Source organism: Hemicordylus capensis, chromosome 5 (genome assembly GCF_027244095.1).
Source record: "Hemicordylus capensis ecotype Gifberg chromosome 5, rHemCap1.1.pri, whole genome shotgun sequence".
NCBI lineage: Eukaryota > Metazoa > Chordata > Lepidosauria > Squamata > Cordylidae > Hemicordylus > Hemicordylus capensis.
In genome coordinates this window covers 120,272,799-120,298,628 of record NC_069661.1, presented here as the reverse complement: position 1 = coordinate 120,298,628, position 25,830 = coordinate 120,272,799, and positions in this window count along the sequence as shown.

Genomic DNA, 25,830 nt, shown 5'->3' with positions numbered 1-25,830 from the left:
CTTAGGACTAAATCCATGATACAGGATTCCATCCTCTCAGCCTGAAAATTCTATGGTTTGTAAATTTGTTGAGTGCTACATTCATCAATTCCTCAGACAAAATTGTTCACGTTGAATATGACAGTTTTCAGCTTCTATTCAGACTCTTTCATATCTAAAACAAGAGTGTACTCAGAAAATGAACAGATCAGAAGGAATCAGGAAAACGTATAATCTTTAAATAGGAAATGCATTTTGCTACTGATGATGCTGAATATATACTAGAAGAAAAGGTCTTTTGTGCTTTTTCTGGAAAGAACCTACATTTTGTACTACCCAGCAGAAGAAATATTCTGCATTAAATTCTCCCCACCAATTAGCACATGCATTCTGAAAATAGATTGGGATGGTGGCAGCTATTCCCTAGGTGAATACCATACATGGAAAACTTGCATGTTGAGAATAATCTAAGCAAGTTAGAACATCTAAATATATCTAAATTTCCAACGTTTGTACTTTTAGAGAGTCAAAAAGATGTGTGATTTAATGTACATTGGCTGGCAACCAATCTAAATTACTCATGAGCAGTCCCATTGAAATGAATGGGACAAGTTAGTCATAACTAACTTGTCTCATTAGTTTTGGTGGGATTCAGCATGCTTTATTATGCATTTATGAAGTGGATCTGAGAATATGCATATCTTCCTTGTCGAAGTCAGTGAGATATTACAGTCCTCGTTTTTGAAAAATATTTACTGAATAATCCAGCCAAAGACTCCCCCCCCCTTAAACTTATAAAAATACTTAATCAAAATGCAAGAAAGCAGTCAAGAAGGTCCACAGTATACCTTTTCACAGAAAAAATAATTAATTACTCCTAACAATTCTATGTTAGAACAGTTGCAGCTTTTTAATTTTTTTATCTAATGTTAAAGAAATGTTTATCAAAAATGAAGGTTATCTTACTTTCTTTTTCAAATTTAAGAATATCCACAATTGCTTGTGAGTCATAAAAAGTCACTGCATACAATGGCTGCTTTCGGACATATCAGGGGATTGGAGGTGAATTCAACTCAGGTTAGCCTCCCATGATTGGGAACTACAGTTCCTGGACCCAACTATGGTTCCGATTTCACCCCCAAACCTGAATGAACCCTCAGCCTGCAGTTAGTTCTACTCGCCACACTGAGGGTCAGTTCCCTACAGCGTGTCATCTGGATTGGGATTTCACCCCAAACCAGAGTTAAGGGAGGAAGCTCCTCCCACAGGCTTCCATCTCATTGGCTGGTATGGGCTGCCCTTCCAGGGACAGAGTAAGCCCACTTACTCCTGCCCCTCGCTCCCAGACTGAAGATTGTGATCAACTGGGAACACGTGAAAAAGATAGAGGCAAACTGTGGGTCTGCTGGACCTGTGGTTTGCTGTTCTTTCTGAAGGGGGCCAATGGATCCACGTTAGAACAGAAATATTGACTCATTGACGGCTGTGCTGCAGGCAAAAGTGTTTGTAGCTGCCAGAAATTTATTTTATTTATTTATTTTATTTTACATTTTATATCCCGCTCTTCCTCCAAGGAGCCCAGAGCAGTGTACTACGTACTTAGGTTTCTCCTCACAACAACCCTGTGAAGTCGGTTAGGCAATTGATACGTATCTGCAAAGGCCATTCTGCTCTGGCACATTTCTTGAAACAGATTCGGGTTGCTCTGTCTTTTTAAAGAAAGTCTGCTTTCCTACCACACACCACATGGTCGATGGGTTGTGGTGTAGGGCCTGGGAAGAAGGCGGCATGGGCTGGCATGCGGTCTGTTTGGCTAAACGTTTTGGTATGGCCCATTGGGATTGGGTGGAGAGGCGCCTTATAAGAGCTTCCCCACTCACCACTCGAGCACTCTGGAGCAGCACAGCATCCACCCACCCATCCTTGCCAGGAGTGGAGAGCTGGTCACCTGTTCTGAGGCCAAGTAGGAATTTTTTGCTTTCTGCTTGTTTGGCCATTAGCAGGGAGTTTTTTGCCTAGTCTCTACTGGTTGCTTGGATAGTGCATGTTTTCAGGCAGGTAGCCATTTAATTGTTAGTCGGCCACTTTTGGCAGGAAGTGCGGGCTGGGTTAGGTAGTGTTCTTTATTGGTGTACAGCTGGAGGCGATTTGTGGTGAAGGAGGATTTCATGGAAGAGCCTCTCAGGGTTTTGTGGCTCGTAGTGGCTGGGGATGACTCTTCCCTGGGGATTTGCTCACATCACCCACTCAAAGTTTTGTGGCTTGAGGGGCGGTGACTTGAACAATCCTCCCTTGACACAGTACTTGTGTGATGAGGTGTAAGCTGACAATCACTAGGAAGCTTGATCTCATTGTGAGGAGTGGCCTTAGGGCCTTAGTAGCTTAGGGTTATTACTTGTTTTCCTTGTTGCAGTCAAGATGGAGTTAATAAATTGGCCCTAATTTAATCCATCTTTCGTGTCTTGTCTGTTTTGAGGACTCTGGCTACAAGTTTTAGCCGAACTGATTTTTGGTACAGTTGTAGTGACACATAGGGACACCTCAGCAGCATAGTTTGTGATGATGTCATCCACCCCATTCAAGATGGTGGATGCATGAATGTGTGCGGCAAAAGTGAGCTAACTTGTGAATACGGTGATTATCAATTAAGAATACAGTGAAAGTAGGATTAGTTATTATCAGAACTTCTTGTTTTAAAGAAAATTTTAGCCATGGAAATTTCTTCTTTGGTCAGGACTGTAATTCTTAGGGAAATAAGAGGATTTGCCTGATGACAATTCAAGCCATTTGTAACTACTACTACTACAGTGTTATTATTTTTAGAAAATCTCATATTCATGGCTGACAGAATGAGAAGCATTATGCACTTGTTAAAATCAGAGTTTATCCTTCTCTGGCTGTTTTTAAAAAGACCCTGAAGACGCACCTGTTTTATCAGGCTTTAAATGGATTTTAATTGGTTTTATATCATTGTTTTATTTATTTTATCCTGTTTTTATACTTGTATTTTTACCTAGGGATGCACATGTCAGGTAATATAGAAATGTAAATAAAGAAAGAACTCTAAGTGATGCCATTGTAATTAAAGTAACAAGTTAGGCAATGCCTCACCATATCATCCAGTAACTATAATATCAATGACTCAAACATTTTACACTTTACAAAAACAGGTTTTTTTTAACCAATAGTTTCTGATAAAACATAATTTTTGAGAGTAACTCTTGTCTTTTCAAATATTTTGAGCAAGGTTTTCTCTTTATTGTTGAGCTCCTACAATTTTTCAGCTTCTTGAACATCTTCATGGAGAGTATTATTGTTCTGATGTATTGTTTCTACTACCAAACTGGAAATGGCTACAGAAACTTTTGGTCCAGCCCATGCACTTGCAGGTCCTGGAACAAAAGTTCTAGAACAAAACTACTTGGTGGTAATGATAGATAATGGTGATGAGCTGTTGGCCTCAGTTTTGATGCTGGCAGAGAGTTCTCCGTTTCAGATTTCACAGAAATCTAACACACTTGTCCATGTTAGAGTGTCTAATAGTTTCTAGCCCTCTTCAGACATTATAGAGTACAATGGCACACACGGTTGCAGCTTGGAAAGCAGGGAGGAAGTCCCATCCCAGAGCTGTCACACACACCCTCTGGCCAGCCACTCATTACAGCTGTGTTTGTCTGAAAGGAGGAAGTGCTGTAACCATGATGGCTGGTGCTTCTGTGAGCAGGATGGGGTTGTTAGGACAGTCTGTAATAAAGACTGGGTTGTGAAGTACAGTTCTGGGAAGGAACAGGGTTCAAAGGTGAAAAGTCTTATACATTGTGTGTTAAGTAAGTAAGTGCTGTGAGAAGTTCAAATCATCAACTTTGCAACCAAGCAAAATTTCAACCCTAATGAACAGTAGTGGAACAAACAAGCCTCAGATATCAGCTTTTAATAAATATTATTCTTATTTTGTTTTAAAGTACATCTGACTGAGTGATTTCCGTAATGAACCCTCCTCAAAGCTATGTTACCAGGGTAAAGAAACCAACAGAGTTACAGAGGCTTCATCGTATAGTTGGTGGCAGTGGAAATATAAGTGCACTTATACAAGCCAAAGTAAGATCTAAGGTGAAAAACAACTGAAAATAAACTTCACACACATCCCTGATCCAGACGCCACAGGGATCCTCACTGCATGGGGCTGTCCAGGGTCTGAGTTGTAAGGTCTTCCTACCCAGTCTCATCCCTGAACTGTCTGCCTCATCCCCTAGTTGGGGAGATCCCAGATCCGGGATCATCATATTTTTTGTCATATACAAAGTGATAGTTGTAAAAATGACAGATTTATGTCCCAGCCAGTGATGAAGAAGGGCATACAACCTCACTTCCACACACACCTCTCCTACTTTAATGGGAAATATTTGTACAAAAGGGTGTCATATATTTTGTCCCTGAGGTCAGATCTTCATATCCAGCTCTCAGTTTCCAGTTGTAGATAAGGACATAAGAACAGCCCTGCTGGATCAGGCCTGAGGCCCATCTAGTCCTGCATCCTGTTTCACACAGTGGCCCACCAGATGCCTCTGGGGAGACCACAAGCAGGAGGTGAGGGCATGCCCGCCCTCTCTCCGGCTGTTGCTCCCCTGCAATGGGTACTTAGAGGCATCTTGCCTCTGAGGCTGGAGGTGGCCTATAGCCACCAGACTAGTAGCCAGTGATAGACCTGTCCTCCTTGAATATGACTAAGCCTCCTTTTAAAGCCATCCAAGCTAGTGGCCATCACCACATCCTGTGGCCCACATTCCACAAGATATGGGGGCCCACATTCACTGCACTGAACAAATGACAGGGTAGGAGGAATATGAACTAGGCATGTGCCCGAAACATTTTGGAGGCCATTATGAAGGCCTCCAAAACGTTTCGGCACTGGGGGCGGTTTCGGCGCCGGCAGGGGTGTTGCACGCCAGCAAACTCGCCTGACCTGACCCCATAGAGAATCTATGGGGCATTGCCAAGAGAAGGATGAGAGACATGAAACCAAACAATGCAGAATTGCTGAAGGCCACTAATGAAGCATCCTGGTCTTCCATAATACCTCATCAGTGCCACAGGCTGATAGCATCCATGCCACGCCGCATTGAGGCAGTAATTGCTGCAAAAGGGGCCCAAACCAAGTACTGAATACATATGCATGCTTATAATTTTCAGAGGTCCGATATTGTTCTATTCTTCAATCCTTGTCTTCTTGGTTCCATGTAATATTCTAATTTTCTGAGATTGTGGATTTGGGGTTTTCATGAGCTGTATGCCATGATCATCACAATTATAACAAATTAAGGCTTGACTTATCTCACTTTGCATGTAATACGTCTGTCTCATATATCAGTTTCACCTTTTAATTTGCATTACTGAAATTAATGGACTTTTGCACGATATTCTAATTTTCCGAGTTTCACCTGTAGATGGAGGCAACACAGAGGGATCCCTCCACAGGGTTAGGGCCTCTGGGGAGAAGAGAAGGAAGACCTGGAGCATGATTGGATGTCTAATCGTTGGGCAAGACAAGAAATTTACTTGAAACCAGTTCCCAGAACCAGAAAAATACCTTCATCACTACTCATGAAGGAAGGAATAGTCTTGCTTCAAGGGAACACAACTAAAATGATTTAGTATCTGGACTAAGTGAGGAAGGATAAGGGCTGACATATGAGGAAAATTACTCAAAGTAATTAAAAGGACAACTTAAGCATTGCCTAACTTCCCATTTTAATTTCCATGGTACTACTCTGAGTAATTTTCCTCATCTGTCAGCCAAGATATGTACTTTCTGTAGAGATTTTCCTGGCACTAAAGTGCTACAGAAATGGATATAGAGGGCTATAGACATTTCAGTTCCAAATTCCAGTGTTAATTCTTGCATGCTTAAGATTTCCAAATGGTTTCTACTTGTAAATTTTCTTTGCTCCCCCTACACTGCTAAGTTAACTCTCGCTATGTGCTATTTAATAAATAGCACATAGCAAGCACGTACTTACCAGTTATTTATATAGTAAAGGTAAAGTGTGCTGTTGAGTCAGGGTCGACTCCTGGTGACCACAGAGTACTGTGGTTGTCTTTTGGTAGAATACAGGAGGGGTTTAACATTGCTATCTCCTGCGCAGTATGAGATGATGCCTTTCAGCATCTTCCTATATCGCTGCTGCCCGATATAAGTGTTTCCCATAGTCTGGGAAACATACCAGCGGGGATTCAATCCGGCAACCTTCTGCTTGCTAGTCAAGCATTTCCCCACTGCACCATTATAGTAGATAGTACTAAATAAATAAGTACATACATACATAGTAAGGTAAGGAAAACTGGTTACTCTTCTCTGATCAGAAAAAAATGAGCCATACTGCATGAACCTCTTATGTTCCTTCCTCCCAGATGGAAATGCTTTATAAACAAAGTAGAACCTGTTATCCTGTAGGTGTAAGAGATTTGAGATGCCCCCCCAACTTAATTGCAACTTGGAAGGGATGGAGGTCTCAAAGGTCCTATTTTAAAGGAAACTGCAGGTTCTTGTCAAAGGCTTGTCTGCTATGACCCCCAAGATTTGCGAAACATAGGAACAAGAAACGAATAGGAAATAATCAAAACTTTATTTCTCACCAAAATCTCAGTGAATCTCAGTGTACAGCAAAATCTTTCTCTCTCACAAAACAATTAAAACCAACAGCTTTAAAGACTAACAGGAGCCCCCTCCGTTTTGCAGTCAATTACAAATCCACCTTACCCCTCCTCCTTACCAAAGAAAAAACCTTTCTGTTCTTCCTCTTTTTGTCTGATGTCAGGTACTGGCCCAATTGATTGATTGATCTAGCTTCCTTCTTTTCCCCTCCAAAATGTGGTTTTTGTTCATTTTGACAGGTCACCCACACATCAATACTTTTCCATCCTTTCTAATAATGATTGGACAAAAAGGGGTCTTGACCATTGGTGACCTATATCTGAATTTGCTACTCCCTTTGACATATAATTTCATTGGTTAGAAGTAGACTGTGCGCAAGTGAAACCTCAAAGATTGCAGGTTTGGGCGTAGCGACCCCTCAAGCGACACGCTTGTGGTAAGCACATTCCGTTTCTAACCCTGTTTTTCAGTGAAAATGAGGAAGAACTCTCATAAAATTAGGGAAGTTGGTTTGTACAGAGCAGGTTGATTCTTCGAGACTGAATAAAAGAAAGGTGGGGGCTATGAAAGGAGTGGAAAGAAAACACACTCTGATTAAGATGAGGTGTGTACATTCAGCTGGCAAAGGGTACATCTAATTTGGGCAAAGTGTAGGAGGAACTGGAAAGCACCTTTTACTTCTGCCATAAGGCAGGCCAGACTTGACCATAGGTTCCCTTTTCTGATGGGCCTGAACTAATGTCAAGGCCTGGACTTAAGTCAACACTTGACCAAAAAAAATGACCCCTACTATGTCATACATAGGAATCGCTTTCAGGAAGCAGGATTTTTTTTGGGGGGGGGGATATATACAGTAACGAACCATATACGAGAATCTCATTCATATAGAATCAGAGCACTCACATGAACATGCTTAAATGGTAAAGAAAATGGTGGAAACCCCTGATTCACTATCAAAAATATATAACATTCTTGAATAGTGTACAATAAATTGGAATGCACAAGGTCAGCTCTTCCCAGTAAGCAGATGATGTTATGCATCAGGGCGCAGTCTGCAGGAGGGCGTCGAGCCGATGATGCCCTTGACTTGACAACATTTCACAAACTGATATTTTGCTCAGCTCACTCACAAGATAAAATACCCTAATCACTCCCACATGAGTGAGTTATGCAAGCGCAGTATGGCTCCCGAGTCCCCAATTACGTGCGCAGCTGACGTGTGGGACGGAGGCGCAGGAAGAGATGGCGAGGCAGACAGGGAGGACTAGGGCATGAGCCTCTTGCGTAAGTTGCTTGTGAATTGTGATAATACTGGAGGAGGGACGGGGGCCTGGGGGCACACAGGAAAAGGAAGAAAAAGGAGGAGAATCTAAGAGTTTGCCCTCCTCCCGAGTCCCAACTCTCACACACCTTTTAGTGGACTTTTCTGGCCACCAGGAACGGAAGGATGGCAGTGATGGGGACGACAAGTCACACTCAGACACAGTCACACATAAACTTTTTAGGCTGCCTGGGAGGCTTGAACAGAAGGGGGAAGATGGTCTCACGGAGGAAGCAGCCCAGCCGGATCAAACCTTCCCGGGGGTGCACATTTTGAATAGTATTTTTAAACCTATATCTTTACATGGGGTGGGGGAAAGAGGTGAAAGGGTAGAACAAATGAGGAAGAAAGTTAGCTGACTGACAGGCCACAGAAGGGGGTAAAGCACTGCAGAAGAAGACTCCACACACACCCAGTCCGTTGTAGGCAGTAGCAGCAGGTTGAGAGGAGAGTCTCCCCCGTTTCCTCTTCTTCAGCCTGTTGGGGCTGGCCGCTCTGTGCTGTTGCGCCAGTGGGGAGGATAGGATAGTAATGACCTGGATCTGGAGCTTTTCATTTGATGTGAGTTCCTCCTCCTTGGAGGAAGAGTGGGATGTAAAAATGTAAATAAAAATTTATATATATCTATATCTATATATCTATATCTATATCTATATCTATCTATCTATCTATATATATAGATTTGTTTGGCTGGAACTGGAACTGAAGGATCCTGTGTATATTTATGTTTCCCACTGGTCAGTGGTGCTTACTCCCAGGAAAGTGTGCAAAAGATTTCAGCGCAAAAATGTTCATTCTGTTATTATGCTGGTTGAAAAATAAAATTGCTCATAGTGGTCAGTAGCCTAGGTTTCAGAGAGCTCCAAATTTAAAATGATGTGAATGCAGAACTGTGATACTGATGAATCTTCTTGATGAACTACTCATTTTGTCAAACTGATATGCTGGATTGTCCAAGTTTCTGCTCTTTCAGAAGAACATCATATATACCAACATGTCTCAGATGAGAACAGGGCATCTGGCTATTCACGAACACCCCTATTCTCATGCCAAGAACCTGTGGTTAAGAGCACATATGTGCTGCCAGATATCTTCAGCACTGGCAAAAGACATGGCAGCTTCTCCCCCTCCCCTTTAATTTGTTAATTAAAAGAGTAACGAGCTTGACTTGTATTTTTGAGCTGATATGGCAAAGTTGTCTGACAGGTGGGTGTCAGTTGTTTGGTATGCCGTAACAACAACAAAAAACCCAACCAAAAACGCCTCAGCTCACTTGCTCGCAGATTCCCAATTTTGCTGCTTTTAAATATGCAGAAGGCTGTTAGTGACAGGGGTTTTGTCTGTAATTCCCTCTAGTTGCAGCTCTGTTTTTATTGTGAAGCTTTTTAATCTTTTTGATCTTCTCGCTTTGTGCTAGAGGGAAAAGGGAAAGACCCCCCCCACTCCCTGCTATATTATATACAGTGTTATGTACATAATTAAGTAAAATCTTTGTGTATTAAATTTTGAATACACACTAGTTGTATTTATTTCAAATTTTTGTTTTTTACTATAACTAAGGGGGGCGCTCAACAGAATGTTGCTTCATGGTGCCAGATCCCCCAGAGCCGGCCCTGGGAATGCATAATGTCTTTTTTAAAAATGAAATTAAAAGGAAATGGGTACAATTATGTGCCCAACCAGATTGTAATCATGGCAAAATCTCACTGTGCATTTGCATGAGGATGAGTTGTGATCATCGCAAGCCTGTGACATCATGGGCTTATGACGATCTCTAAACTGCGCAGGTCAGGGGCGTAACTACTATTAGGCAAGGGGAGGCGGCTGCCTGGGGCCCCCACGCCTCGAGGGGCCCCCCAGAGGCAAATCACATGACTCTATATTGTGAAGTGTGTGTGTGTGTCAGCAAGGGGCCCATTTTAAAATTTTGTCTCTGGGCCCACTCCAGCCTTGTTACGCCTCTGGCGCAGGTGCACCTCACAGTTGCTTAAAGACACTGACCCGAACGGATGGAGCCAGCATCTCTCCTGCTCCAACCCCACTGCCACTATGGAAGGGGGGAGAAGGGAAAAGGATGGGCCATGTGCGGGGGGGGCTCGCGGCTGGGCGGTCCGGGCACCCAAATTACCTTGAGAGAAGCTCTCCTGTGTATTCTGCATTCTAAAGCACCATGTAGGATATTGTCACCAGCAGTTTGGTTCATGAAATTCCAAGGAAAAAGAGTTATTATCAATCCTGTGAGCAAAAGAGCATGTGGGTACAAAATTACGCCATAAACAAATTGGATTATTCCCCATCAGGTACTGGGGTAATCTATACCCCTAACTATTTTAAGTGCCTACTGCCACATCATGCTCAAGAGTGCTCTGCATCACGTAGTGAATATGGAGCATGAGCTAGCCACACACAGAATTACAAATGTGAAAGCTGTCATTCACAATGACCACTCCACCTCTATGCTCATCTGCAATTTTTGTATTTAACTATACAGAAACTAGAATGGTCACAAAACTAGAATGGCCATGTGTTGATATGTTTATCCATAGTTAGAAACCTCTAGGGGTTTTTTTTTTTTTTTTAGAAAATATCCTACTTCTGTAACAGACAACAATAGTCACTGGATGTTCATTTGCATATCTCACGTCACAAACTCATTTATGTGAATTTGCCGGTATGTGATGGTGTACACTGTGTGTGTGATGGTGTACACATGTTTCTGTTATCACATACATTTATATTTCCTTGGGGTTCTGTTGCTAGATTCAACTTTATATACAACAAAATATATCTAGGGTAACTAGTTACCACACAAAACAAAGAATGTCTTTAACATTGGTCTTGAAGAGGAATATTGAATAGTTTCATTTGCACTGTGTTCACAGGATCAGTTATCCTAGGCTTACAAATCCTCTCTTCAACCTCTGGTTTGTGTACTGGTTACATAAGGACAGCCCTGCTGGATCAGACCCAAGGCCCATCTAGTCCAGCATCCTGTTTCACACAGTGACCCACCAGATGCCTCTGAGAAGCCCTCTCTCCTGCTGTTGCAGCAAATACACATGTTCATATGAATTACATGAATCAGTACCTGAAGTGGGCTGGAATTATGTCAACAGTATCCAAGACTGAACACGCTTCACTCAGCTCCAGTGTCTGGCCTCATAATGAGATGTGGTGGTCTCTTCAGGCAGTGAATGATGAGATAGTGGAGGTTTCTGTCTACCCCACCTGCCCACCATCACCTGGCTCACTGGCATGAGTGTCTGTCCATGTCCTTGTGCTTCCCCAGTTCCACCAGGTTCAGGGGCATGAAAACACCCCACCTGTCCTTTGCCACCACCTTGCTCAGATTTGAAAAGGAGGTTGGGGAAAGAGGGGAAGAGGAAATAGAGGACTGAAGAGTCATGAGGAGCTTTGTCTGTGGCTGGGCATTTAGTATTCACAGGCATCTTTAATTGTTTAATTTGTCTTTTTCCCTTGCAGCACTCTAGCCATACTCTCACAGCCTACCATTTGGGAATTACTGCCCTAATCTCTTTCTGAATTTCCTGTGCAATATGTATGGCTAAGGCCTTACTCAAAAAGTCAAAGAAAGGGTCAACAAGATTACCCTTATATTTTCACATTGGCCTCCCCTCTCCAGTCTGTTACTTACTATACGATCAGGTTAGTTTGGCACAGTCTGTGTTTCACAGAGCGGTGCTGGCAGTTGCTCACTAGGTTCCTCTGTTCCTTCTGTCTGCAAATAAACAGAAGTCAATCTATGGGGTCTATTTTGAAGAGATAATTCTCTCAGGACCAGCTCTCCTCAGACGGCGGTCAGTGAAGCCAGCCTGAATTTCAAAATTGTTCATGCAGTACTTATAGCTAGCTAAGCTGTTGTGAAAGAACCAGTCATAGGTTTGGAGGACTCTTGGGACAGGTTATTAGAAGACAGGGGGCATCATGAGCTGCATGATAATTAGAAGAGTTTGGAAAGTACTAATGATTTTTTGATGGAACAGTGAAATGGAGGGGGAAACGAAGGAAATGTTTTAATAGAATATGGTCTTCTGTTTCCTCTGCAGCCTAGCAGAAGACTCACAGCACTGTAGTAAGAAATAACATTTGACTTAAATGAGCAATGAGCCAGCCTATAATACTTCTTGACAGATCACACACCTACAGAGAATTCCACAAGAAAGCAACATTTCAGAATGTCAGCTTCATGCATCCTCTAGATGGGTCCAAAATGTACAATTGTCAGGCTCAGCTGGGACTTGAACTAGGAGCTGTAGAATCCAAGGGAGAGAGTTGTGGTATGCAAGGACAAGGCAGTGAAGTGGAGTCCAGAACCTTAGCAGTTTAATGAAATCGATTCTGAGGTGATTCTCATGACCATGGGAAAGCAGGCCAAGGGAGCTGAGCCCGCTTTCCCATGGTTGTGTGCTGCCACAGGAGCTGTGCAGCTCCTGGCAGCAAACCTCAGTAAGTACCCCCACTTTAAACGAAGTTAGTGGAGCGAGTGCTCCGCTAACCCCGTTTTAGGGATCATGAGTCGCCAAGGCACGACTCTGTGCCGTAGCAATTCATGAGGAGACACCCCCCCTCCCCCGACTAGGGGGCTCCCTGGGATGCCCTGTGCACTCGTGCAGGGCATCCTGGGACCTCTGGGGGCCAGGTGGCCCCTGATCCCTGCTGCCCCTACTGGCCCCATGCTCATCTGCGGGGAGAGCGGGCTTAGCCTGCTTTACCCACAGTTGCCCTGCAGGCTTTACACAAGGATTGTGTGTAGAACCTCATTATGTACAGAGAGGCAAGTGCAGACTGCTTTTCAGCGCTCTTGCTGCTGGCTGTTTGTTAGTCCCGCCTCTAATCCAGGACTGGAATACAAGTAACTAAAGCCCCATTCAAAAGCTGGCATGAATCAAGGAATGGATTAACCAAGACACCACAGGTGCCTCCGTGAAAGTCTGGTGATGATCCCTAAGGTGAGCCATTACAGAGTGGAGGTGAAATAAGAGCTACCATTTTCTTCTTGCTCCAGTTCAGCTCTATACAGCCCATTAGCTCTCCCTCACCAGGCCTAGCTCTAAATGTTTCCATATCAAGGCTGGGTCTTTAGCCAAGACAACAGACTAGCTTAGGCCTTGCTGTCTGGCTTGCTACCATCTTGCACATTGCCTCTAGACTTCCTACAACTCACCCTTGGGATATCTGACTTTGACTCCCAGATAATGAAGAACATGGCTTTTGGACAACCCCTTTCTGAACGATGCCTTCAAGCACGGGTCTCCGGCTACTGCAGCTTCCCTAGTGGGATGGAGTGGAATCTAGTCCAGCTTGAGTGGCCGGGAACCTGATAGGCCATAGGGCAGAACCTGGTTGTGCTTGATAGCTTAGGGTGGAGCCTGATGAACATGAGGTAGAACTAGTACAAACTCTCATACTGAGCAGAAAATAGGCTGCCCCCTTGGGCCTGCCCCTCATCCTGTGCTGTTAGTACTTTTTTCTGGAGACTTTGAAAACTAAGCTAAAACCCTGGAACTTGAGCTACAGACCTAATCAAGTCACTCGCCACCTGTCTAGGCGGCACGGCTCATTTGCCCCAGCCCCTACCTCGGGGAGCATGTGACACTGGGAGCTGTCTCCCATTAGCTGTCAGGTGCTTTGGGGGTGGGGGCGGCACAGGCAAGCAGCACAGCGAGCATCCACCAGGTCAGTCCCATCTCTCTCAAGCATAGAGAGCAGACGTGCCGGCAAGCTCCAGGCCAGTCGCAAAACACATGGCCAGGCCTGTTGAGCTTGGGCTGCACTGGGGACTGTAGTCGGCGGGCTTCAGGGCTTTTAAGCCCCCCCCCCCCCTGTGTGGAGCGCCGCTGCTTCAGGCGGCCTGTACCTCGGGCGAGCTATTAAGCTCAGCCCGCTGCCCCTTTGTTCTGGCCGTAGCCGCCATTTTCAGCCGCCGCAGTGTGGCTTCGCTGGAGGCTCTAGTCGGTGTGCTTCAGGGCTCTTAAGCCCGCTCGCCTCTTTATGGAGCACTGTTGCTTTGGTTGAGCTATTAAGTTCGGCCTGCTGCCCCTTTGTTCCGGCCACGGCCATCATTTTTGGCAGTGGCGTGGCTTTGGGTTTTTAAGCCCACTTCGATGGTGGCTGGTTCTGGGCTTTTAATTCCGCCTGCCCACAGCAGGGATCGCCGCAGCTCAGGCGGTCGCCAAAGCGGGAGAGCCTCCAGACTCTGCCTGCTGCCCAGAGTTGCGGCATGGCCTCCATTTTCAGCTATTTTCAGCCGCCGCCGCGGCATGTCTTGAGGCCCAGGACTCAACAGGGCAGAGCTCAGAGGCTGAGCTACAGGCCAGGTCTTAACCCGGCCCAGGTTTGGAAACCCGGGGCCTACTGGGGGAGCAGCAAAGGGCTGGGCAATCAGTCAGTCAGTCCATTAATAAATCACTCAATAAAGAGGGCAGTAGGCTGGGGTCTAACAAGGGAAATGAGGGGTAGATAAGCTGGGCAATCGCTCATTCCAAGCAGCATCCACCTCTGGGTGCCTGCTACTGCCCAGGCTGGCCCGGCCCATGCGCATTTCTGCTCCTCTTCACCCCCTCTGCACACGCACGCAGGGGCCGGGAGTAGCTTTGGTTCCCTACTTCCCCGCCTGAGAGGGCAGTTAATGTGCCCCAAAAAGGCACTGGTAAAGGAGGGCGGGAAGCCAGTCCAGCCTCCCAAGAGGCCTCCAATCCTGATGAAGTCTTTGTCAGAGGATGAGCATGACCAGGAATTGGGGGCCATCAGGGCGCTCATCGCATGCCTGGAGGCCCTGGAGAGGTAACGCAAGGCCCCTAAGGGGGATGGTGGGGGTGGTGGCCTATCTGGGGTTCTGGCGCACCTGCAGAGAATGTCCAGGCTGGCGAAGCAGGCCAAACTAATACAAGGTTTTGCCAACCATTTAGCGGCACTTGAAGCAGCCGCTACACCATCACCTAGCCCCAGAGGTGAGGTGCCAGGATTGGAACCTGTGCTGGGAGGCAATGAGAGGAACCCAGGGGCGACGAGTCTGGGACAGGTGAGTCCCCCCAAGGCATCTGGCCATGGGGTTTGCCTTTCAACCCCCCTCACTGGCCATGTGGGTGATATCCAGGTCCAAATAATTGGGCTTCCCCTCATGCCACTTGTAACCAGGTATGGCAAGGGGGGTGAGTCAGGGGGCGTCAAACAGTGCCCCCCCATGCAGGGGGCGCCGGTTAGCCCCAACAGCCATGCAGGAGACAAGCACATCCCTCTGGTGGACCATCTGTTACCGGCTGTCAAGGAGCGCATTTGGAAGGCAGAGTACATAGATATCTTCCAGATCTTGTTCAAGGAACCCAATCCCATGGATAAGGAGGGGGTGCAGGAGAAGGACAAAGAGAGAACTAAGAGGAAGCCAATTGGGCCAACTGGTTTTCCAGGTTCACTGTCTACATGGGAGTGGTCACTCAGAAGTACCCCAAAAAGGGCCCCTTGATCATTAAGTATTTTGACACCATTCACAGGGCCTTCATGGATTTCTCAGGCAATGCATGGGAGCGTTATGATATGGCCTTTCGCAAGTGGGCCGCAAATAACCCAGCACTGTCATGGGACAAACAATATCAGGAGCTCTGGCTCCATATCATGACCATGTCTAGGCCCATGTCAGGGGAGGGTGCCAGTAGTGGCCACCTAATCTCCAAGACATCAGCAGCCTCAGCTGTGGGTGCCCAGGGGGTTCAAGGTCCCCTGGTCTGCTGGTTGTTTAACAGGAGCGGGAAGTGCTTGTGCTCCCTATGCAAGTACAGGCACAAGATAGGGCTGAGAGAGATTCCTGCCTGCAACCTTGGAGAAGCCGCTGCCAGTCTGTGAAGACAATACTGAGCTAGATAGACCAGTGGTCTGACTCAGTATATGGCAGTTTCCTATGTTCCTATGATCCTAACTGTGGCTTCTGCGGGGGTCGGCACGCCAGCCTCAACTGCCCCCAGCCTTTTAGAGGGGGAGGCGGGCACCAACACTCTGTTGCGGGGAGGGGGGAAAGGGCCCCAGTCCAATTAGGAGTCCAGCACTCCAGTTGCTGCTGTGTGACTACCCAGACAGGGAGCGCACACGGTACCTAGGGGCTGGCTTTTCGGAGGGTTTTAGGATCCCCTGCCAGTTCCCACATGTACATAGTTTTATGCATAATTTAAGGTCTGTTAAAAGGCTGGAACACGTAGTGGCTAAGAAAATGGCAAAAGAGGTAGTGTTGGGGCAGGTGCTCGGGCCCTTCACCGAGCTCCCCTTACCCACTTTGAGGGTCTCTCCATTAAGCGTTGTGCCCAAAAAAGCACCTGGGGAGTACCGGCTTATTCACCATCTTTCATACCCTAAGGGCAGCTCCGTCAATGATGGCATACCATCTGAACTTTGTTTGGTCCAGTATACTACTTTTGATAAGGCGGTAGCTGTGGTTCGCTCATGCGGGCCCAAAACCCTGCTAGCGAAATACAACATTGAGTCTGCTTTTTGGCTCCTGCCAGTGCACCCGGATGACTTTGACCTATTAGGGTTTGCATTCATGGGGAACTACTACATTGACAGGGCCCTGCCTGTGGGGTGTTCGGTCTCCTGTGTGGCCTTTGAGGCTTTCAGCACAATGCTAGAATGGGCACTGCATCGCAGGGCAGGGCTAAGTTCCTTGGTGCACTTGCTAGATGACTTCCTTTTTGGAGGAAAGGTGAGCTCTACACAGTGTGCCTGCCTGCTTCACACATTTGTTGCCCTTTGCCAGGAGCTAGGGATGGCCCCAGCAAAGGGCAAGATGGAAGGGCTGTCCACTAGACTCACTTTCTTGGGCATAGAGTTGGACACCCAAAGGTAGCTTTCGCGCCTCACAGTTAACAAACTCGAGGCGCTGAAGGAACTTTTGCGGGTTTGCGAGCGGGCCAAAAAGATTACCCTGCGACAACTGCAGTCCTTGATTGGCCATCTCAACTTCACCTGCTGGGCAGTGGCCCTTCTTGAGGCGTCTCTGCAACACCATGGCCGGGTGTAGGCAGCCACACTTTTGAATCAGGGTAACTGCCTCTATGAGGGAGGACATGAAGCTCTGGCTGAGCTTCCTGGAATCATTCAATGGGGTATCATTCTGGCGCAGCCTGTAGCTGCAGGAAGCAGATTTCCAGGTGCAGCCGGGGGCCTAGGCTTCAGTCTGTACCTACAGGGGCTGTGGTGTGCGGCGCACTGGCCACCCGACTGGTCAGAGAGGGGTGTCACAAGGGATCTCACTTTCCTCAAGCTATTCCTCATAGTGCTAGCAGTGCACATCTGGGCGGATCTTTTCAGGAACTTGTTGGTGCGTTTTTGGTGTGATAACCTGGCAATGGTCCAGGTTGTCAATAGCCCAACTTCCAGGTCAACCAGAATCATAGGGATGGTGCATGCATTTGTGGTGACCTGTCTGTGCCATAATATACTGTTCACCGCCCAGGATATGCCTGGGGTGCAGAACGGCGTGGCAGATGCCCTGTCTTGTTTTCAGATGCAGCGTTTCTGACAGCTGGCCCCCAAAGCGGCCGATCTGCCTGAAAAGTTGCCTGAGGGGCTGTGGAACCTTGGAGTGTAGAGGCTTTCAGGGCGATCAAGGCCTCGATAGTGCCTGGAACACGGGTAGCCTCCGGAAAAAGGGTTAGGGCCTTCCAACACTTTAGGTCACAGGTAGAGATCAACCAGATGTGGCCAGCCCCTCCCAGACACCTCATGCAGTATCTGGTTCATCTCCGCTCAAACGGCCTGGCAGTAAGCACCATGTCCTTAACTATCTGGTAGCGCTGGCCTTCTTTGGGAAGGCCAGGGGGCTTACGGACCACTTGGGTAACTTCAGGGCCAGAAAAACACCTGTTTTGCAAGACCGATGCTGCTGATCACAGTGGAGGTGCTGCAGCATGTCGTGTAACACCTGGGGGGGTCTGTTTTCCCCCCTACTAGGAGGTTTGTTCAGCGCGGCAGCTCTGGTAGCCTTCTTGGGGGCTTTCAGGGTAGGGGAATTGTTCCCTAGGGGAGTGCGCAGTCTGGCACAAAGGGTCTTGCAGAAGCACAACCTCGCTCTTGGGCAATCCTCTGCAGTGTTTTGGCTCCGCTTCTCCAAGATGGATCAAAGCGGCAGCAGTCACTTGGTCACCCTCCACAGGGTGGACAACCATTGACTGTGCCCGGTGCGGGCTCTTGGAGCCTACCTGGCAGCAAGAAGTAAGGCAGAGGGGTGCCTCTTCATACACGCTGATGGTAGCCACTTGTCACAGTACCAATTTTAGTTGGTGATGAAAAAGGCCTTCAGGGCAGCTGGAGTGTCCACAAGCCATTTATCCTCTCATTATTTTAGAATGGGAGCCGCATCCGCGGCAGCTCGACTGGGCTACTCGGGCGCTGCCATACAGCGCATGGGCTGATGGCATTCAGGGGTATACCGCAAATATATGCACTGATGGGGCACTGCCCCCTCCTCCCCCCACCCTCACCAGTGTTCTTGCACGCGCGCAGGGATAAAGTCTGCGGCGGAGCGGGCCAGAGTCCTAGTCTTGGGCCACTCCTTCGTGTTTTGGGTGTTCAAGTGGGTGCAAGGCACTGAACCTGGAATGCAGTTGGGTCTGGGGCGATGGGCCTCAGTGGAGTGGCTTGGATGGCAGAGCATGCAAAGGGCTCAGCTGTTTCCGATGCTGCAAGAGTTCGCCGAGGAGAATCCGTCACCGGATATCCTGCTGTTACACTTTGGTGGGAATGATCTAGTTAGCTAGTCGGGAATTTCACTCTCACATGAATTCTCCTCTCTTAATCCCAGTTGATATTTTGTTCTCATGGGCCTCAAGAGTGGTGGCAAGAGGGGCCTGGAGCCCTCCCAAAGATTGACCAGGAGGGGCTGAAGCACACCCCGCCAATGCAAATTGTTCAGGCAAAAAAGACTTCTGTGCTAGGCAAGGTTGATTGACAAAGATCTGGCCTAGAAACCAACAGCTGACTATATCCTTGCTGTGCCTTCAGAGCAGAGTGTAGCTGTGGATGGAGAAACTGAGCAGAGCAGAGTTAATGTGTGAGTGGAGGAGAGGGAGAGAGAGTAGGGGAAGTGTGAGGTTGACAGGCTAAGTCCTGAACAATGAGATTCTGATTCTTCTACCGTTCTACCATAATATTAATGAGCAGTATGTTTTCAATAGGGATTGCTAGAATTTAATTATATTTAATATTTACTTAACATTTTATATTTAAAACAATATTTTATATTTTACTTTAATATTAGACCTATTGACAACTTGCTCTCACATTTTTAAATGCAGCAAACTGATAATCAAACTGGTGCCCAACACATGGTGCCCAACAACATGGCCTCATTCACACGTAATGCGGAACCTGTGGTTCCGCTCCCCACCCCCTTCCTCTTCTCTCCCATCTGAATTTGGACATCTCAGAGAGCTTCCTCTCTGCAGTCAGCAAAACTGTAGAGAGGAGGGAAAACTGTCTGCACTGTCTGCCAGGGCCGCCTCCTTGACTGAAGGACAGCCCCAGCAGCCAATAGCAGCTGGAGTAAGGGAGGAGCTTCCTCCCTTAGCTCCAATTGCAGAACAGGATGTCTGCGGTGCCACATTCAGATAAGGGCAATACGACGAATATTTATATACCACATTTCAACAAAAGTTCCTAAAGCAGTTTACATAGATATAAATAGATAAATAAAAGGGCTCCCTGTCCCTAAAGGACTCACAATCTAAAAAAGAAACATAGGACAGTCACCAGCACCAGCCACTGGAGAGATGCTCTGCTGGGGATGGATAGGGCCAGTTGTTCTCCCCCTGCTCAATAAAGAGAATCACCAGTATAAAAGATGCCTCTTTTAGGGATGTGCTCGAACCTGTTCAGAGGCTCTTTTACCAGCCTCCGAACAGGTTCATATACAGGGCCAGTTTGAAGTTTGAAGGCTCCGGGGGTTGGTGCTTTAAGGGTGGGAGAGGGTGCACTCACCCCTCCCACCACTTTCCACCCGCCGACGTCGTTTGTTGCTAAAAACCTTCAGGGTGGCAGAGTACCTCCCTGCCACCCCGTTGCCTGAAGTGGCCAGAATTACTGGGTGCACATGCGCACGGACTAAGATGAAATGCCAGCACCACTAAACTGGAGGTCCAGGCGGCGAACCTTACTACAAATCAAAGGTAAAAATCAAAGTTTGGGAAGGGAAACTGCAGGTCCATTTTCTTTTGTAACTGCAGTTGCCCACAAGATGTACACAAATTGAAACTGGAGGCCCCTTCATCTCCAATTTGGTGTTACGTGTGAATGTGGCCCATGCATGTTTACTCAGAAGTCTGTCCCACTGAGCTCAGTAAGGCTTTATCTTAATCCCAGGTAAATTTGCATCAACACACTAAGTAAAAAGTTGTGTTGGCCTCAGCCAGTGCATGGCAAACCTTTGCTACAGATCACAAGAAAGCAAGGTAAGTCCCAATGTGTGCATGTACCTGTACATGTGTACACACATGCGCACACCAACCCCTACCTGAATGGAATATTCAAAGAGCTCAGCTGTTTCCGATGCTGCAAGAGTTCGCCGAGGAGAATCCGGCACTGGATATCCTGCTGTTACACTTTGGTGGGAATGATCTAGTTAGCTAGTCGGGAGTTTCACTCTCACAGGAGGCTATGCAGGATCTGGAAGTGGTCAGATCCTGGTGCCTGGGCGTCATCATAATTTGGTCAGATATCACGCAGCGCAGGGTGTGGAGACAAGCTCTCAGGCAGAACAAGGTTGACAGGGCCAGACGCGGGGTCAACGTGGAATTGCCTCCTTTCTGGCCTCTGAGAAGGGGTGGTTATATACCACACGATGACATCCAGTTTTCTCAGCCCTCCCTCTACCGGGGAGACAGGGTTCACTTGTTGGCCATGGGCATGAAACTGTTCATTGATGACTTGCAGCTAGGATTGGCGGTGGTTCTGCGGGGTTGATGGGGTGTGTGGGGCGTTAAGCTAGGCTAACACCCACCATGGCAGATACAGTACGGCGGGAAGCAGCAAATTAAATCAGTGCTACACCATAGGTTAGCTTTTGGCATCAAGGAGGAGGAACGGATCCCTTGAGGCTTGACAGATCAGGGACGCTGCTTAACTCCTTCTTCTCTGCAAACGATACCTTTCCGTATGGCTGGACAGTGCTGGAGGGGTGTCATCGGTATCGGAGACCTGACCTTAGGTCGATGAAGAAGGGCACCCTTGCTTTAGAGCAGGGAGCCACCTGGAGCCAAGGTGCTAGCGCCACGGTCATTTTAGGCTAAGGCGGCCATGGGTGTGGCCAGCCTGCTAGGAAACACATTGTGGTGGGTGGAGTGTCAATCTCAGCTGAGTGCCTTGCCGGCATGCAACGAATTAAGTCTCAATAAAAGTGGCCAATTTCACCAAAGTACCATGTATCCGTGTCTCCTTGGGTCTGGGCACAATAGGCAATGCTAGATGTCTACATTTTAGAGATGGGTGAGCTTGTCACCACTCACCTCAGATTCATTCAGAAAAGTTATTTCCAGAAAAATCAGGAAAGAGTGTTCATTTTTCAAGCTAGTCTGAGGCTCAGAAAAGCAGCTGCCTGGCAGACCAAGGTTTAATTTCCCCATTGCTTTTCTAGAGGGCTGTACTGAAGAACTTCCTCAGGAGACTTAAGGGTGGGGAAACATCAGTCGCCCGGAAAAAGGGACCTGTTTACCCTACAGTTCTCCTGTGGGGATGAGTTTTCCCCTTTCTGCTCCCTTTCCCTGGAGCAGCTTTTCCAGGCAGTCCCTTCGCAAACCAACAGAGAAGCACATCCATTTTCTTGCCAGGGGGGCTGGTTTTTTAGAGTTTGCCCTGGGCAAATGGAAGGGGTAAGGGGGTCCCCCATAGGAGGTGAACTTTCCAGGGGGCAACTCAAGAGGCAGTGTGGTGTAGTGGTTAGAGTATCAGACTATGGCATCCCAGGTTCAAATCCCCACTCAGCCAATGGGTGCCCTTGGACCATTCACTTTTTCTTAGCCTTAACTACCTTGCAGGGTTGTTGCAAGAATAAAACAGGGGAGTGGCACATGCTTCCTTGGAAGAAGGGTGGGATAAAAATGTAATAAATGGGGAAATGGCTTTCTAAGAAAACAGACATGCTTTTCTCAGGGTGCTGATTTGAAGAGAAAAATTGGGGGGGTAGACATCCCTTCCACAAGGGAGCTTTGGAGTAATGAGGTCCCCTGTGATAGTGGATGTTTTCCACATTGCATGATGCATCCCCTTTCCAGTGGGGGCTGTAAAAAAACAAAACGCCCTTTATCAGGGCCTGAAGAGAGTGTTGAAAATGCCCATCTCTCATGAAGGACCCTCTTTATATACCATGGGTTCCCTGCAGGGGTGAACCTTTTGCACCCCACCCCCCAGTTTTCCCAGGGGCATATCTGGGAATTCATGCTTGGATTTTAAGATGGAGAATAATTCCCTCTTTTCTAACACTCATCTTTCCTTTAACGGCACCTTGTTTCCGTGTCTGAATCCAGCCAGCACACTTTAATGACCTATCTAATCAATTCAGCAAGGAGGAGAAATGATCATGTAGCCAAGAGAAACAGATGTTAGAAAAGTCAGAAAACTGATGAGTACTGACATTTATCAGGAAAACTCCTTTGCAAGGGAGCTGGAAATGCTGACATTGTTTTATAAAATATTTAGATTCTGCTCATCCAGTGCTAAGCAATATACAACTGATATATCTTAAGAATATATAGAAGCTACAGTACGGTAATACTTTAGGACCAACTAAAATGTCACAAAGCACCCTTTGAGTGCCCCAGAACTCTTTAGCAGGCTGGATGTTAAGCAAAATAATTGGTGGGAGAGAGAAAGGGAAAGCTGGGCATGATGGGAAAGCCCCAAATCTGCAGTCTGTAACAGATTTAAGATGCAACATAGGTAGCACAATTCAAAAGAGATTTGATGCTCAGTTCAATTTATTTATATTTATTTAATTAAAATATTTATACCCTGCCCTTCCCATACATTACTGCTCAGGGTGGCTCACAACATTAATAAAACAGCTACAATGAGACTAATAAAATTAAACAAGTTAAGTTAAAAAACTTAAAAGCCCAAGTTAGAATGACAATTAAAATCACATTTTTAAAAATAAAAAAATCCAAATTAATAGTTATTTTTAAAGGTAAAAATTGAGAACTATAAAAACTAAAGAACCAACCAGATATAAGCAGCAGATAAAATATTAAAACATTTCTTTAAACAGATGTGTTTTTAGTTGTTTCTTAAAAACACTGAGGGAGGAAGTGTGGTGGCAAAGCTCTTCAGGGAAGGCGTTCCACAACCAAAAAGGCCCTGTCTATAGTTTGACATTGCTACGTGCAAAACAGATTTCCTTGGTCTTTTTATTATGTAAAATCTCCTCCCTGGTGCTAAATTTTATATTCTTAAAAAGTGTGCATTTAGTTAACTGCTAGCTTTTTCAATAAAACGTCCATAATTAAGTGCTGATATTAACCTTAGCAGACTGGGAAATGCCCAACATTACGTACAAAGAAATAATTGATTTTCAGATATTTTATACATGTTAGGATTTTTCAAAGGTTATTACAGATATAATGTGCTTCCCTAGTGTAACATTCCATTATCAAAACTAATTGTGAGACATTTTAAAACAGAGACAATAAAATGCATTGTTAACGCATGCACTATGATCAACTCATTTTAATGCGAGTTAACTACTATAAGTTCAATTTGCATTTAACAGAATTTTTTTAAAAAACCAAAAAAAAACCCACCCTAATATTAATACAAGGAGAAGCGGCCAGGACAGTTGTAAATATAATATTTCTTTTGAAAGATGGGTGCCAGTCAAAACTTCCCATTGTGTTAGAATTAGTTATCCAGATATTCTCCTAGATTCAAAAGGATTTTATATAACTTTGATAGAAGTCCCGTGGGATTAAACAGCACCTCACACAATCTTAAGCTGGATAACTGCGTACTATGACTACTTGCATCTTCTAAATGTCTACCTTAATTGGAAGTATTGTAACCAAAATACAGCCTCGCCTTGCATAAGATGACACACATCTTGGTACGATATTGCAAGTCATATTATACAATGAAATAATGACTTCCAATATCATACTAAGCAATATGTCATGTTATTCAAGGCAAACAGGGGCATAACTATAATAGGGCAAGGAGAGACAGTTGTCTGGGGGGTCCACTGCCTTGGGGGGGCCCCCAGAGGCAAGTCACATGACTGATTCCCCCAGCCGCGCACCCGCCCAGGCTTCCTTCCATTGAAAGCTCATTCATATGCTACATGCCTTTAAGGCCTACCTGTAGCATTTATATGTGGCATGCTGTTAGGATCTACCTGACTTTGTAAAACTTGGAAATATTAGTTATGTCAACAATATACAGGCTTGGCCAAGAAAGACTACCTTCTAGTCAAAATTCTTTTTGATGGGATATGTTGGGATGGGAAGCATCAGAGATTATTATGCTGCTTTAAACTATATTCTTACCTTGTACCAACAGCACTTATATAACAAATGATATATTGGTTAATTCATTTGTCATTACCTACCTGGATCCACTACCGATACATAAGGAAAAGTACTACAATTATTTAACTTTGCAGCTAGAATGCTCTGTATTTTGCATTAGGTTTTGTTTGTAATGTAAAGCTGTAAAGTTCTTTTCTTATCTTTCATTTGTTTTAAAATGATATGATGTTATGGGAAAAAATCCAATTTAAAAAACGTCTCTACCATTTATGTTGGTAATCAGAAATTTTATGGTAAACACATATGTCCCAGATCTGACACTCTTCCACGTCATCAGAAATAAAGTTCAGTCTCTCTCCTGTTCTCTCACATGCTTACACATCCCAATTTTTATGACTTTCTCATAAAGATATTTTTTTTCCTTTCCCTTAGGGCTAATTCCCTTCATTTTGGCTGACAGATCACGTTCTTCCAGGACACAAGCATTAACTGGGAAACTTTTATCACTTGGCTTCTCTGTAGAATATTTTTCATTATTAGGATACGATCAAGCTAAGGAAACCCTCAAACAGAGGATTGTAGATATAGAACGCCAAAATGATATATGCCTTATTCCAGATGCTATAAGAGAGCAGCTTGATTACTCTAGATAGGAACCTGCCAGCTAACTATTGTCATTCTTTCTGCCCAATCACCAAAGAATGTGTTTTAGAGTGAGAGACAATGTCTTGCCATCAGCGGTTTTATATGGGAAATTTACTAAAGTTCCTACGGCCAGCCAAACTTGTCCCTGTGGCTCAGGTGAGGTCAAATCTGTCCAAAATGTGGTATTATACTGTCCTTTTTGTAATGATTGTTGATGTGGTTTTATTACTCCCTTATTATTACATCTCCCCAGTCAAACTGATGAATTTTATGCCACACTCCTTTTATCAGATAAGAAATCTTCTATTACCCACAGTGTCACCACATTTTGTACCATGGCAATAAAGATTTGCCAATAGTTAACATCTGGCTCTACTTAGATATATGTTGTTTGTTTATTTGTTTATTTCGGCCCAAGGCCAGCATAGATATATGTATTAATTAGCCACTGAGCACCAGTGCATTGGTTGTGGGATAGAATTCCTATGTGAGTCCAATACTGTTGTTGTTGGTTGTTTGTATTTTGTGTGTTTATATCTGATCAAAGCTCACAGTAAAGTCATTCATTCATTCATTTCCCCCCTCTCCTGTATGGGTTAAAGAACAGTAGTCCAAAATAAGATGGTTAAAAACAATTTTTTGTATGCATTTAGTACACATAGTTACATTTTAATATATGTTGCTCTAACATTCACAGCTAACTGGGCAAAAGAGGC